This window comes from Sapajus apella, unplaced genomic scaffold (genome assembly GCF_009761245.1).
Source record: "Sapajus apella isolate SASKATOON/1434 unplaced genomic scaffold, GSC_monkey_1.0 scaffold1, whole genome shotgun sequence".
Taxonomy (NCBI): domain Eukaryota; kingdom Metazoa; phylum Chordata; class Mammalia; order Primates; family Cebidae; genus Sapajus; species Sapajus apella.
In genome coordinates, this window is record NW_022436941.1 from 52,581,255 (window position 1) to 52,598,301 (window position 17,047).

The window sequence follows — 17,047 nt, forward strand, 5'->3', positions numbered from 1 at the left end:
TTCCTTCCTTCCTTCCTTCCTTCCTTCCTTCCTTCCTTCCTTCCTTCTTTCCTTCCTTCCTCCCTTTCTCCCTTCCTTCCTCCCTTTCTCCCTTCCTTCCTTCCCATTAGTTTTCATTTTTGTGTTAGCACCAGGACTCTGAATTTAGAAGTAAAAAACCTACTGGGAGACCACAGAATCTGCGCCACAGTCCATAACATTAACACACTTTGAGCTGGGTCTGTGACAAATCAGCATTATCCACATTTCAAAGTCAACCTTAATATCCCATTCCAGACCACATCTTAGTGGTCCAGAGCATAATTAAATTAGTTGCAGAGATTGTGGTCTCAACATGTAATTTCAAATGTCTTTCTGTGCAAATCACCCAGAGGCTGTGATTTTAGCTACTTCTAGGACTCTTTGAGGACAGTAATGTTGCTTGTGTCTAGTGATCCTATAGTTATGTTTATCTAATTTCTGATTTGCCTCCTCTATGACTGAGTGAAGAGGATTTTACCATACATCAGCACTGAAGCATGACACCAATAATCTCACAGATGTGCCAATCTATCCTAGGCCACTTTACGAGCAAGCCTTATTTAAAAATATTTTTCCTCTATTTTAACCCATTCACAACTGGGTAATATTTATCTTTATATATTTTAATGTCACTTTAATTATATAACTTTAATATATAAATAAAATTTATATAATTTTAATCTCACTTGTCAAGTTTTTAAAGTTTCCACTTTAAAAAAAGAGAAGGCGTAATCCAAAATAGGAAAGACAGGATATATTAGTATCCAAGCACTGCCTTCTGCATGGCATTGCCCAGAAAGAATAGAAACAAAGTTGATTCATTTACTCTTGACATTTAACATTAAATTTTCAGTAGTGTTCAAAATTACTAAGATAATGTGATTAGTGATAAAAATAATTTCCATATTTGCCATTGCAATATTCTTAGTAAATAATGATTTAGAATAAAGGCTGAGTGTCCAGTATAAATACTTAATAATTTTGGAGTTTTGTAACAGTAAATTTTGTAATTTAGTGATAGTATTTATCACTAATCATATACCACAGAAAAAAGGCAGAGGGAAATAGAAAATATTAAAATATGAATAGTGAGCAATTATACAATCCAAATTAAATCTAACCAAAATATAACAAAAGCCACATATATAATTTTAAACTTTCTAGTAGCTACATTTTAGAAAGTAAAAAGCAGTAAGAAATGAATTTTAGAAATATATTTTTATGTGACTCAATTGATCTCAATCATTTCAACATATAATTAATATAAAACTGTTAGTGAGATAGTTTACATTATCTTTTTCATATTGCCTTCAAAATCCATTGGATATTTCACACTTACAGCATATCTAAATTTAAACCCCAATGTTACTTTAGAAACTCTTGTTTTAGGTTTCATAAAATATAAAATGTGGTATGTTTTGGCTCTGTGTCCCCACACAAATCTCACCTTGAATTATAATTTGTAACGCTAGGGGAGAGACCTGGTGGGAAGTGATCGGATTATGGGTGTGGATTTTCCCATACTGCTCTCATGATAGTCTATGATTTCTCACGAGATCTGATGGTTTCAAAGTGTGTAGCACATTCCCCCTTGCTCTCATACTCTCTGCTACCACCACGTGAAGAAGGTGCTTGCTTACCCCTTTGCCTTCCACCATGATTAAAGTTTCCTGAGGCATCACAGTTATGCTTCTTTTTAAGCCTATTAAACTGTGAGTCAATTAAACCTCTTTTCTTTATAAATTATCCAGTCTCAGGTAGTTCTTTATAGCAGTGTGAAATGGACTAATACAAAATAGAAATAGGAGATTCCCATTCCTAAATTGCGTCAAAGACTTTTAAAATTTTCAAACAGCTAAATTATGTGCCAAAACAAATCAACTTCTTTAATATTTGCATCCGAAAATATTAGAATTTTTTTGAATTATTTATGTATTTTTGACACAAAAACTTATGTTTCAAACGTGTGTCTGTTCAAGTTAACATAGTTCACCAAATCTTATGTCAATCAAGTATTAGTAACATTACATTTAAAGAGGTATTACAAATTAAAAAGCAACTTTAAAGGTATTCACAAAATGTTCTTCAAATTTTTCAAGTAGTTTTTTGCAGCCAATTTACATAACACTATAAATTACAATTAAAGTATTTTGTATACTGATCTTTTTTAAATATGTAAATCATTGTTATTGTTTTGTATTATGAAAATTTTCCAGTCAGCATTTTATATCTGTTTAATTATGTCACAAATAAGGTTAGAACCTCAAAATTAAAAAAAAAAAAATCTTTGTACTGGGTTATCAGAAAATGTTTTCAAAACAGTAGACCTTGTAAAATGTTCCAAGACTGAACCAATAGGCACTGGCAAAGAATACAGAATAACTAAACTCAGTGTCAATTTTTTTCAATAGTTCCCATGAACTGTCAATAATGAATAGTATTTACACACATTATGCACATATAATGATTACCTTAAACAACCCTATCTATTATATGTTTCATAGAGTGTTTTTCAGAAATCTGAGTATAAATATTTTCTTTTTTTAAAAAAATTTACTTTAAGTTCTGGGGTACATGTGCAGATCTTGAAGGATGATTACATTGGTATACACATGTCATGGTGGTTTGCTGCCTCCATCACCCTGTCACCTACATTAGGTATTTCTCCTAATGTTATACCTCCCCAATTTCCCCATCCCCTCCTATCCCTCCCTTAGCACCCCACCCCCCAACAGATCCCAGTGTGTGATGTTCCCCTCCCTGTGTCCATATGATGTCATTGTTCAACACCCACTTTTGAGCAAGAACATGTGGTGTTTGGTTTTCTGTTCTTGTGTCATTTTGCTGAGAATGACGTTTTCCAGATTCATCCATGTCCCTGCAAAGGACATGAACTCAATCTTTTTTATGGCTGCATAGTATTCTGTGCCACATTTTCCCTGTCCAGTCTATCATAAATGGGCATTTGGGTTGGTTCCAGGTCTTTGCTATTGTAAACAGTGCTGCAATGAACATACATGTGCATGTGTCTTTGTAATAGAATGATTTATAATCCTTTAGGTATATATCCGGTAATGGGATTGGGATTGCAGGATCAAATGGTATTTTTATTTCTAGATCCTTGAGGAATCACCACACTGTCTTCCACAGTGGTTGAACTAATTTACACTCCACCAACAGTGTAAAAGCGTTCCTATTTCTCCACATCCTTTCAGCATCTGTTGTCTCCAGATTTTTTAATGATCACCATTCTAACTGGTATGAGATGGTATTTCAATGTGATTTTGATTTGCATTTCTCTAATGACCAGTGATGATGAGCATTTTTTCATGTGTTTGTTCGCTGTGTAAATGTATTCCATTGAAGTGTCTGTTCCTATCTTCTGCCCACTTTTTGATGGAGTTGTTTGTTTTTTTCTTGTAAATTTGTTTTAGTTCTTTGTAGATTCTGGATATTAGCCTTTTGTCAGATGGATAGCTTGCAAGAATTTTTTCCCATTCTGTTGGTTCCCGGTTCACTCTAATGATTATTTCTTTTGCTATGCAGAAGCTCTTATGTTTAATTAGATCCCATTTGTCTGTTTTGGCTTTTGTTGCCACCATTGCTTTTGGTGTTTTAGTAATGAAGTCCTTGCCTGTGCTTATGTCCTGAATGGTTCTGCCTAGGTTTTCTTCTAGGGTTTTCATGGTGTTAGGTCTTATGTTTAAATCTTTAATCCATCTGGAGTCAATTTTTGTATAAGGTGTCAGGAAGGGGTCCAGATTCTGCTTTCTGCACATGGCTAGCCAGTTTTCCCAACACCATTTATTAAACAGGGAATAATTTCCCCATTGCTTGTTTTGTCAGGTTTGTCAAAGATCAGATGGCTGTAGATGTGTGGCGTTACTTCTGAGGCCTCTGTTCTGTTCCATTGGTCTATATCTCTGTTTTGGTACCAGTCCCATGCTGTTTTGATTATTGTAGCATTGTAGTATAGTTTGAAGTCAGGTAGTGTGATGCCTTCAGGTTTGTTCTTTTTCCTTAGGATTGTCTTTGCTACGTAGGCTCTTTTTGGTTCCATATGAAGTTTAAGGTGTTTTTTTCAAGTTCTGGGAAGAAGGTCAATGGTAGTTTGATAGTGATAGCATTGAATCTATAAATTACTTTGGGTAGTATGGCCATTTTCACAATATTGATTCTTCCTAACTGTGAGCATGGAATGTATTTCCATCTGTTTGTGCCCTCTCTTATTTCCTTGAGCAGTGGTTTGTAGTTCTCCTTGAAGAGGTGTTTCTCATCTTTTGTTAGTTGTATTCCTAGGTATTTTATTCTCTTAGTAGCAATCGTGAATGGGAGTTCACTCTTGATTTGACTCTCTGTTTGTCTATTGTTGGTGTATAGGAATGCTTGCAATTTTTGCACATTGATTTTGTATCCTGAGACTTTGCTGAAGTTGCTTATTATCTTAAGGAGATTTTGGGCTGAGATGATAGGGTCTTCTAAGAATATAATCATGTCATCTGCAAATAGAGAAAATCTGACTTCCTCTTTTCCTAATTGAATACCCTTTATTTCTTTTTCTTGCTTGATTGCTCTGGCTAGAACTTCCAATACTATATTGAATAGGAATGGTGAGAGAGGGCACACTTGTCTAGTGCCAGTTTTCAAAGATAATGCTTCCGGTTTTTGCCCATTCAGTATGATATTGGCTGTGGGTTTGTAATAAATAGCTGTTATTATTTGGAGATACATCCCATTGATACCCAGTTTATTAAGAGTTTTTTTTATCATAAAGGGCTGTTGAATTTTGTTGACAGCCTTCCCTGCATCTGTCAAGATAATCATGTGGTTTTTGTCTTTGGTTCTGTTTATGTGATGGATTACATTGTTAGATTTGCATGTGTTAAACCAGCCTTGCATTCTGGGGATGAAGCTTACTTGATCGTGATGGATAAGCTTTTTAATGTGATGTTGCATTAGTTTTGTCAGTATTTTATTGAAGATTTTTGCATTGATGTTCATCATAGATGTTGGCCTGAAATTTCCTTTTTTACTTGTATCTCTGCCATGTTTTGGTAATAGGATGAGTAAGTCTCATAAAATGAGTTAGGGAGGATTCCCTCTTTTTGTATTGTCTGAAATAATTTCAGAAGGAATGGCACCAGCTTCTCTTTGTTCATCTGGTAGAATTTGGCTGTGAACCTGTCTGGACCTGGACTTTTTTGGTTGGTAGGCTATTAATTGCTGCCTCTACTTCAGACCCTCTTCTATTCAGGGATTCAACTTCTTCCTGGTTTAGTCTTGGGAGGGTCTAAGTGTCCAGGAATTTATCCATTTCTTCCAGATTTACTGGTTTATGAGTTGTTTGTAGTAATCTCTGATGGTAGTTTGTATTTCTTTGGAATCAGTGGTGATATCCTCTTTATTATTTTTTATTGCAGCTGTTAGATTCTTCTCTTTTCTTTTTCATTAGTCTGGCTAGCAGTCTGTTTATTTTGTTGATCTTTTCAAAAAAATCAGCTCCTGGATTTATTGATTTTTTGAAGGGTTCTTTGTGTCTCTATCTCCTTCGGTTCTGCTCTGATATTAGTTATTTCTTGTCTTCTGTTAGCTTTTTAAGTTGTTTGATCTTGCTCCTCTACCTCTTTTAATCATGACATGTTGATTTTATGTCTTTCCTCACTTCTCATATAGTCACTCATTGTTATAAATTTCCCTGTAGACACTGCTTTAAATGTGTCCCAGAGATTCTGGTAAATTGTGTCTTCTTTCTCATTGGTTTTGAAGAACATCCTTATTTCTGCCTTCATTTCATTATTTATCCAGTAGTCATTCAGGAGCAGGTTGTTCAGTTTCCATATAGTTGTGCGATTTTGAGTGAGTTTCTTAATCCTGAGTTCTAATTTGGTGGTACTGTGGTCTCAGAGACAGGTTATGATTTCTGTTCTTTTGCATTTTCTGAGGAGTGATTTACTTTCAATTATGTGATCAATTTTAGAGTAAGTGCAATGTGTTGCTGAAGAGAATGTATATTCTGTGGATTTGGGATGGAGAGTTCTGTAGATATCTATTAGGTCTACTTGCCTCAGATCTCAGTTCATGTTCTGAATATCCTTGTTAATTTTCTGTATCATTGATCTGTCTAATATTGACAGTAGAGTATTAAAGTCTCCCACTATTATTGTCTGGGAGTCTAAGTCTCTTTATAGGTCATTAAGAGCTTGTTTTATGTATCTGGGTGCTCCTGTATTGGGTGCATATATATTTAGGACAGTTATTTTTTCTTGTTGTGTTGATCCTTTTACCATTATGTAATGCCCTTCTTTGTCTCTTTTGATCTTTGTTGGTTTAAAGTCCATTTTATCAGAGAGGAGGATTGCAATCCTTGCTTTTTTTTCCTCTTTCTCTATTTGGCAAATTATCCTCCATCCCTTTATTTTGAGTCTATGTATGCCTTTGCAGGTAAGACGGGTCTTCTGAATACAGCATACCAATGGGTCTTAACGTTTTATCCAATTTGTCAGTGTGTCTTTTGATTGGGGCATTTAGCCCGTTTATATTTAAGGTTAATATTGTTTTGTGCTAATTTGATCCTGCCATTTTGATACTGGCTGGTTGTTTTGCCTGTTAGCAGATGCAGTTTCTTCACTGTGTCAATGGTCTTTACCATTTCGTATGTTTTTGCTGTGGCTAGTACTGGTTGTTCCTTTCCATGTTTAGTGCTTCCTTCAGGAGCTCTTTCAAGGCAGGCCTGGTGGTAATGAAATCTCTCAGCAATTGCTTGTCTGTAAAGGATTTTATTTCTCCTTCACTCATGAAGCTTAGTTTGGCTAGACATGAAATTCTGGGTTGAAAGTTCTTTTCTTTAAGGATGTTGAATATTGGCCCCCACTCTCTTCCGGCTTGTAGAGATCAACTGTGAGCCTGATGCACTTCCCTTTGTGGGTAACCCAACCTTTCTCTCTGGCTGCTCTTAGCATTTTTTCCTTCATTTCAATCCTGGTGAATCTGACAATTATGTGCCTTGTGGTTGCTCTTCTTGAGGAATTTCTTTGTGGTATTTTCTGTATTTCCTGGATTTGAATGTTGGTCTGCCTTGCTAGGTTGGGGAAGTTCTCCTGGATAATATCCTCAAGAGCGTTTTCCAGCTTGGATTCATTCTCCCTGTCACTTTCAGGTACACTGATCAAAGGTAGATTAGATCTTTTCACACAATCTCACATTTCTTGGAGGCTTTGTTCATTTCTTTTCACTCTTTTTTCTATAATCTTGCCTTATCATTTTATTTCATTGAGTTGATCTTCAATCTCTGATATCCTTTCTTCTGCTTTATTGATTGGCTATTGAAACTTGCGTATGCTTCACAAAGTTCTCATGCTGTGTTTTTTTGCTCCATCAAGTTGTTTATGTTTTTCTCTAAGTTGGTTATTCTATTTAGCATTTTATCTTCCCTTTTTTAAAGGTTCTTATTTTCTTTGCATTGGGTTACAACATGTTCCTTTAGCTCAGAGAGGTTTGTTATTACCCACCTTCTGTAGCCTGCGTCTGTCAATTCGTCATACTCCATTCTCCATCCAGTTTTGTTCCCTTGATGGTGAGTTGTGATCTCTTGGAGGAGAAGAGGTGTTCTGGTTTTTGGTGATTTTATCCTTTTTTCACTGGTTTTCCCCTATCTTTATGGATTCATCTACCTTTGGTCTTTGAAGTTGGTGACTTTCAGTTGGGGTCTCTGAGTGGATGCTCTTTCTGTTGACGTTGAAGCTATTTCTTTCTGTTTTTTAGCTGTCCTTCTAACAGTCAGGCCCCTCTGCTTCAGGAATGCTTGCCTGGGAATCACTGTGGGGGCTGCAGAACAGTAAGGATTGCTGCCTGCTCCTTTTTCTGGTATCTTCATCCCAGAAGGGTTCCCTGCCAGATTTCAGTCAGAGCTCTTCTTTATGAGGTGCCTCTTTGGATTATATGGTGGTCAGGGAGCCAATTAAGGAGGCTGTCTGTCCCTTATCAGAGCTCAAGTGCTGTGCTGGGAGCTGTGTTGTTCCATTCAGAGCTACCAGGCAGGGATGTTTAGGTCTGCTGCAGCAGAACTCACAACTGCCTCTTTTCCCAGGTGCTCTGTCCTGGGAAGGTGGGACTTTATTTATAAGTTCCTGAAGTGCTGCTGCCTTTTTTCAGAGATGCCCTGCCAGCAAGGAAGGGGCCTAGTCGCAGCAGTCTGCCTGTAGAAGCGTTGCTGAACTGTTGTGAGCTCTGCCCAACTGTGGTGTAAACTTCCTTGGGGTTTTGCTTACACAGGTAAGGTTAGAACTGCCTTGATAATAGCAGACTGCCTCAGTAATGGTGGATGCCCTTCCCACCACAGAGCTCCACTGTCCTGGGTCGAGCTCAAACTGCTGTGCTGGCTGCAAAACTCTCAAGCCAGTGCATTTCCGTTTGTTGGTCTTTATGGGTGGTGGGACCTGCTGACCTGGATCATCTGGCTCCCTGCCTTTAGCCCCCTCTTTTTCAGGGGAATGGGCAGTTCTATCTCGTAGGCACTCCAGGTGCCAGTTAAAACAGCTGCCCAGATTTGTGCAGGTTTTTGTGCTGGAAACCCATGGTGTTCATCCACTGGTGGGAATCTCTTGATCTGTGGGCTGTAAAGACTATGGGAGAAGCGCAATATGTGAACCAGAGTGCCAGAGTGGCCAGAAAAGGCCTCAATGGCCTCCGTTGGGTCAGAGGAGGAGTCCTCTGGTCTGTTGCACTTCCCGGGTGGGGCAGTGCCCGACCCTGCCTCAGCTCACCCTCCTACATGCGCCTGGGTACCTCAGTTGGAAACGCAGAGCTCACTCACCCTCTGCATCACTCTGGTTGGGAACTGCACTCCGGAGTTGGTCCTATTTGGCCATCTTGGTGAAGCTCCAAATATTTTCAATATGTATTACACAGAAGAATGAAACAGTAAGAGAAATATCAGTCTTTTGTTTTAAAATTCCAATAAATATGGATTTTTTACCTAACATAGCTGGAACACTGTCAATTGTGATAGAAACTAACTTTTTCATATCTAGCTGAAATTATTATTTGACAGATATAAGATTCAAAAATATATGTGCAATAAATTTGATTTTGGGGGACCACAAATTAATGACATTTCTTCATCTCTCCATTTAAAAATGGTTTTCTTTTTTGTGCAGAACTCAGGTCAGTTTGTAGCTGGTCAAAACTTAAATAATAAACTTAGATCCTGATCCTGATCTAAGCTTATTATTTTGGCCAGCAACATTTAATTCTGATTTCAGATGACTAGCTCACTAGTCCTATTTTGCCTATTGAAAGGAACTGTCCTACCAAATTCACTATGTTTTATTTTAAAAAATTCCTCTTAATAGTGGCTCTTCTATTATGTTTAACACCTTTTTACAGCACAAACCACTTTTCCACTTTGCTCTAGTGTCACAAGTTGTAACTGTGACAACCATCACAACATTTGTGATACACTGTTTCCCAGTCTTGTTATTTTCTTTACTCATCTGGTCATAAAGCTCTACTGTTCTTTATTTTTTCATCATTCCATTAGATACTGGGTCAATAGTATGCATTCATTTAAAGTAAAAACATGTCTATACTTACTAAACTTAAGATAATCAGTTCCTTGCGTGGAGGAAATATACATTTTCATTTCCATTCTCCCTCTGCCTTGTGCCACCTAGGTACTCAATGCATACCCAGTCACTGGGATACTCAGTGTATCCCAGTCACAATTCCTGCAAGTATCATCCTTTGTATGTGTGTGTGAAGGGCCCAGAATTTGATATGAGACTACAAGTTCTCAGCACAAAGACAGTAATGTGCAGGCTTGGAAGAGTTTCAGAGGTGATTTGAAGAAGGAAATGAAAAATAATCCACTAAACTTTTTAAAAATATATAGTGAGAATTAAAATGCACTTGGTGAAAATGTCATCTTATCCTTCTATCCCTTGTAGCTCCATGATTCTAGCTCCTTCAGTGACACCTGCTTTTTATCAGTGTTTGCAGCGTAGTATTCACAATGCCCTAAGTAGGGAGGGGCAGACTGTGCTGTCCTTGCCAACCAGCCTCCTCATGCGATGAGAAAACATCTGGCAAGTAGTTTCTGACCTAAACATTTTAATGCTAGTGCTAATGTGTGAACCAGCAGCATCAATTTGCAGAAGTGATACTGGCTTATAATATTATAACTTCTTTGTCTGCTAAACATGAGAAATGTAATAAAATGATGTCTGAAAAGGAAAAGATAGAATATTTAAACTTCTTAGGAGGTAAATTTGACTTTGATGGTGAGGGTAAAAATGTGAGTTTATTCTAAGGGAACTCAGTGACTCTAGGTTTAACCAGCTGAAATGGGTTTTACAGAAACTACCAGTTGGATTTATCAAGGAGAAATAGATTACGTTCAAAAGGTTTCTCTACATTGACTTCTGCTAATAAGATAGAAATTGGATAAATGGTGTCTTAACTGCCAAAGGTAGATTGTTTATTTTTTAAATTACCTTTTAAATGCAAAGCAGAGTTCAGGAGCCAATATGGTAAAGACTAGAAATTTCAAAGGAGGAGCAAAAGCATTGATGATAATAATAATAGCATGAGCCAGGCACAGTGGCTCACACCTGTAATCCCTGCACTTTGGGAGGCTGAGGCATGTGGCTCACTTGAGGCCGGGAATTTGATACCAGCCTGGCCAACATGGTGAAACCCCATCTGTACTAAAAATACAAAAATTAGCCAGGTGTGGCGATGCATGCCTGTAATCCCAGCTACTTGGGAAACTGAGGCAGGAGAATCACTTGAATCCAGGAAGCAGAGATTGCAGTGAGCCATGATCTCGCCATTGCACCCCAGTCTGGGGGACAAGAGCGAAACTCCATCTCAATAATAATAATAATAATAATCGCTAATGTCTATTGAATGAACAGACATTAGTCTGTTCACATCCTGTGAACTTTACATATATGACATCATGTGACCCTCATGATCAACCTGTGTGGCTGGTATTCATATGCTCCCTACTTTTCAAAGAAGAAATGCAAATTTAAGTAATTTCCCCTAAGTCAACCCTGGTAAACTTAAAACACTGGCTCAAATACTGTCTCTCAGCCCCTATACTTACGCAGAAGATTCATACTTATAAGTGACTAAGGAGTCAGACATGCAAGATTAAAAATTGAGAGAGAGAAGAAAATAACTTACCTAGCTAGCTAACCAAAAGCTAGCTTATCAAACTAGCTAAGTTATTTTCCTCTCTCTCTCTCTCTCTCTCTCTCTCTCAATTTTTAAGCTTGTATGACTCCATTATTCAATTATTTGTTTCTCTGTAATTTATTATGTATTATTCTTGGTAACTTAGTGGGCGTTTTGGTTTTATTTTAAGGCAGAATCTTGTGCTGTCACCTGGTGGGAATGCAGTGGCACGATCTCAGCTCACTGCAACCTCCGCCTCCTGGGTTCAAGCAATTCCTGTGCCTCAGCCTCCCAAGTAGCTGGGACTACAGGGGCATGCCACCACGCTCAACAATTTTTTTGTGTGTGTTTTTAGTAAAAATGGGCTGGTCTCCAACTCTTGGCCCCAAGTAATCCACCCAGTTCAGCCTCTCAAAGAACTTAGTGTTTTTAATCCTCTTACTATTTGAGGACAACCACTATTTTTCTCAAGCAAAATATTATCAAAATTAATTAGCATTATTTTGTATATTTCAGACATTATGCTCCGTACTGAGGATTCCAATATTAATTGCTCATGACCTCCTCCTTTGAGCAGCATGTAATCTAGACAGAGAGACGGCTTCATTAAAAAAAAAAAGAAAAAAAATCTCTAACATAATGGGGCAAATACAAGGGGAACTCAAAGAGAGGAGGAACTATCTCAGCCTGAGTAAGAAGAAGATGCTGTATTAGAGAAGGCTGTGTTTGAATGGAGTGTTGAAAGGTGACTGGAGGGTTAGCAGGTAAAAAAAATAAGAGAACGTAGATTCCAGGTAATTGGATGAGCACAGGCATTTTGGATAGAAACACAGTATCTCCAAAGAGATTGGCACAAGTTGTGTGGGCTGGGGTTGGGGGTAGAGGTGGGAAGGGAGAAATTTTGTGAGATTGAAGCTTGGTGTGTATGGAGAGAATTAATGAAAACTGAGACCATAAAGGTATATCAAGGTGTACAGAGTGGCCTTGAATTGTGACCAGGACCATGTTTCCTAAGGTTTAATCTACATTAGGAAAATACTGAGGAAATAAACAATTAATGAAAGAAATTTAAGAAAGTGAGGATATCCTAAAATATTAAGAAATATTCCATAAGACTTGTATTAATTTTGAAAAAAACAAAAATATAAGCTCTGTATTAAATAATATATTTTCTTGTGAACTAAAATTTATCTTTACCATTACGAATGGGATGAACTAGAACAGTCTGTAAAATTAACATTCAAAGCATCAGAAAAGAGACACATTTATATTCTGCCATATGCCATCTGAGCTCCAGTTTTTGAAAGATGGACAAGCTTCGTGCACTGCTCAACGTTTTTTTTTCAATTAATTACCCAATTACTTCACAAATTATATACTTGCTGCAAGTTGTGCTATTTTGAGATATTATTTAAACCAATTTTCCTTCTTCTATGTTGAAAAACTGTCTGTACCAATTTCATGTGACTGAACGCCCTCTATGCAAGTTTTTAATTGAATTCATAAAGTTTAGTTTGGAATTTGTTGTATGTTTTGTTCGCTATATACTTTACACACTCTCTCTTTCTTTCTCTCTCTCTCTCTCTAACAGACACACACATGCACACACAAAGGACTTATACTGCAACTTTCACAAAATAAATTTGTTGATCCAATATAAAGTATACTACATATAAGATTTTACACACACAAACACACACGCACACACACACACACACACACACACACACAATTTCTTCCTAAAGATGTCAAAATTTCATTGCCACAGGAATTGACTTTAGTCTTTCTTTCTAAATATCTAAAACAAGATAATAAAATCATTAATGGAGTGATGACGTTTTTATCTTGGTCCAGAAGCATATACAATGAGAATTTACAAATCACTTTCACATTTAAATCAATTCCAGCAGAAGACAATTTATGAGCCTACTATGTATCCAGCTCTCAGATATCAGTTTGTGTCTATATCAGCACCTAAAAACATGAAGAAGCATTCCTGAAATAAAGCAATTGAATGTTACTAAATCCAATCTATGTGGCTTGAAATATTTAAAAAGCAAAAAGTAACTTGAAGTTTCTTTTTTATCAAAAGACCTTCACTTTATGAAGTAATTCAAAATAATGTTGTTCTAAATAGCAACCTTCTTCTTCTCTATACAAGACTTTTTACATGTATTTTTAAAGAAGGTATTTTTTATGTAAAGTGGAGCAGACCACTGTTTTCTATTCTTTCAGAAATGTAGTCAAATATGTGTGTATGTGTAAGAGTGACAGTAACAGAATGGAACAGAAGAGAAAAAGCCAAATTGGTATCTTGGAGTCAATAAACTTGAAGCAAGGAAAGTGAAAATCATATGCATACTCATAATCTTTTCTCTGTTCTAAAATGCCATTGATTGCAAGATTATTTAGCTTTGATTATGCCAACTTTTCTGCAAAACAAGATGCAGTACCATATTGAATGTGTACACTGATTGCTTGACCTATCCAAATATCAGAAAAATGAAAAATATGAAGAGCATTGAGAAAATTGAAGCATATGGAAGAAACAATTTTACTTGTGTAGTATGTATGTGTGTGCATTGCACATGCAATTGCCTATAAATATGTTTACAGAGGTGAGGGCAAGAGGGAGGGAGATCGATTGCTGGCTAGCATGGGTGCATACAGACTTGCCTGCTTCCATAAATATCTTCCACTGTTCCCTGGCAGTGCCTCAGGCATTCAGCTGCAGAGTGCAAAAAGAGACAACCATCCGCCCACACACCAATACTCTATTTAGTAGTTCAAACCACCTATCATCTAAAACATAGTTCTTTAAAAATTTTAAATACAGCCCAAAATCTGTTACATAATGATAAAAAGGGAAAAACAGGTAACAACTGCAGCATTTTTAAATGGAAATACATAGGCGCTCTAGGCAAGATCTGTTAGAGAAAGGGAGGGCCAAGCTTTGAAGATCTGATTCTCTCCTTATGCCGCATTTGAACTTTTCACGGTAGTTACTACGTTCATATCTGTTTTGTGTTCTTAATGCTTATTATTCTCTAAAAATATTAAATTAGAAAGGAAGAAAGAATGGTATGATTATGAATAAAATCATATATGTTACACTTAAGTCTTCTCTTTGACAGCCCTCAGTTAGACATTAGCTAAGAGAAATGTATAGATTTTCTCCCCAAAATATACTGCTAGTATTTTTAAAGCTTGGAGTGGGGATATTTGAAGTCGAGTGGGAAAATAGTCCACTTACTCAATGTGCTTTACAGAGTCACATATGAATAATTTACCCTGTGAATCCAAAGAAGAATAAACTACTTTTATAATTTATGCCTGATACTCTCTGTAGGCCTGCCTGTGCTTGTATTTACATGCACACACGATTGTTTTATTTTTTAGGAGAAAGAAATGTAAGCATAGAGGTGCACCTATCCAGAGAGAAGATTCATGTTGAGCCTCATGAAGGCTTGAAGTCTGTTTGGTTTTGATAAAGTTGTAATTTGAGTTCAGTTCATGCAAAAATAAAGGAATAAAACCATTTCTATGAAAAATGTTTTGTAAGTTGTATTTTAATAAGTGAAATTTATTTTTTAAAAACTCTAAATATAAAGAAAGACAAGCAAAAGTATTGGAAATTGTGAACCCATAATTACCTATGGTTATATTTTGATGTACCTATATGCATTCCTCTAAATACCATAAGCTCCTCTAGAACAAGAGCCATCTCTTATGTTTCTTTGTATCCTCAGGGTCTCACACACTGTTGTACACAGAGTGGATACTTAATAAATTGTTAATGGTTTATGCATCCATTCAATTCATTAAATTGCTAGTATGTTCTGTGAATTGCTACTGGGGTACTAAGATGAATCAAATGTGGATCCTGTTTTCAAGGAGCAATCCAGAAGGGTAAATAACATACATAAAATATATATGAATAAAACATATAAATAATAAGAAAAACTGAAAAGAAGAAAGCATTATGGTCAAAGTACAGACAAAATTCAATTGGAAGTTCAAAGGAAGAAGTTGGGGAAATGGAAAAGGAGTTGGGGAAATGGGGAAGGAGTTCATGAACAAGGAAGAATCTAATGGTTATTGTACAAAAACATTGAGTCAATGATGTAGTATCACTTTGGAAACAAATATGATAATAAAAGGAATTTTATATGAAAGGATTTAAGTTCCATGGAATACAGAAATGGTTACAAATTGTTTCAAGATTTTTTCATGTGTTCATCTACGAAATGTTGTCTTTCTAATAAGTGTATGTTTTTCCTTGTAATACTACTCATGCATATATAAAATATAAATTATTTGTCTAAAAAGCATTTATTGAATGATAACTATTTTAATATAGTGTACTGAGTACAATAAGATATTAAAAATAAATGAGACATAATCCATGTTCTCAAGGAACTTACTGTTTATTAAGACTATATATATATATATATATATATATATATACATGCAAAAATTATCAAAGTAGAATCTGCTAATTGTAAACATCCTCAATAGTTGTGCTTGACTCATCATACACCTTTATAGGAAATGTTACATGTACAGTTAACTAATTTTCTCTGAGTTAAAATGCAAATGATTCCTGCTTATCAAGGTAATTGATTCCTATCAAGTAAAGACTTCATAAGATAACCTTTTGATGTTATAAAGTTAGGTTTTATTCCTGAAAAAAAAACATTTAATGCCATAATATACTAAAGTTATTCATGAAAGTAAATTAAAATAAAATAAAAATGTCTTTGATAAACATATTAAGTATATGTGAGGAAAACACGTGTGTATGTGTATATTATAATATAAAAGTCACATTGTAAATATTTCTTCGGAAGGACATTTCTGCAATTGTTACTATGGTTATTTTAATTACAATATGAAAGATGATAAAAGCAGGATGGCAGTTTCAGATATTATTAAGTCTGAATTTTTTCATAGGATAAAATACACTTAGAAAATTTTATGCATTATGATTTTTTTAATTGTTTTTAGAAAGCATTAAAGTTTCTTGCATTGCTTTATTTCATCATTTATTTGATCTATTTGGTAAAATTTTGTAATATTCTTTATATTCGAGCTGTGTCTTTCAATTCTGGATAAATAAGCAATTGAGGAGACTTTTAATAACAATAAAGAAACATACAGGCTTGACAATAATAAGATGTAAAATCTAGAGTTAATTTCAGCTAGATATTCCATCATTGCCCAAACAAAGATAATCATAGTTTTGTATCTTTCCAAATTTGTCTGCTTTACATATCCCTGTTTAAGACTTGAAACAGTAAGTCTTAACGTCATTTTTTTCCCTTTGTATTTGTACAGCAAATGACATTGTCCTCTTGTTACCACAAGTGTGTGACTATATGCTGCAGGCACTTTTTCTGTACTTATTCACAATCACAATTTTTTCATCCCAAGGTGTATGCTGGCCAACACTGGACAAGATTGTTCACTTTATGAAAGAAAGAATTCCTAAGAAATGCCCTTTTCCTCTGTGAAGCCATTACAGAACTGGCTTAGTTATTAATCTGTTAAGGTAATCATGTCCTACTTCAAATATCTTCTTATCCATATGCAAATGAATCACATATGGAACTTCATTCATGTTTTTGATTATTGGGTTTATTTCATTATTATTTTTGAAAGAATGTAGGAATCTGAATCTGTAAGTTGAGGCTATAAATGAAACTCTGTCATTGCAATCTCTATTCTCCTACATTCTCTGATATTTCCCCTAAGCTGTTTTGCACCTGACTAGTTGCATGGTTTTCACTCCCATTAAAATAGGTCTGACACTTCAACAGAAAACAAATTGTGCCTGAAATTGGGACTA

At 35.8% G+C, this 17,047-nt stretch overlaps 1 long non-coding RNA gene across 1 annotated transcript; it reads left to right on the forward strand.

Moving 5' to 3' along the window:
- Positions 1–11,713: 11,713 nt before the first annotated feature.
- On the forward strand, positions 11,714–14,751 carry LOC116561645. Its single transcript, XR_004273557.1, has 2 exons — positions 11,714–11,963; positions 14,599–14,751. It is a non-coding gene; the product is annotated as an uncharacterized LOC116561645 (long non-coding RNA).
- Positions 14,752–17,047: the final 2,296 nt, after the last annotated feature.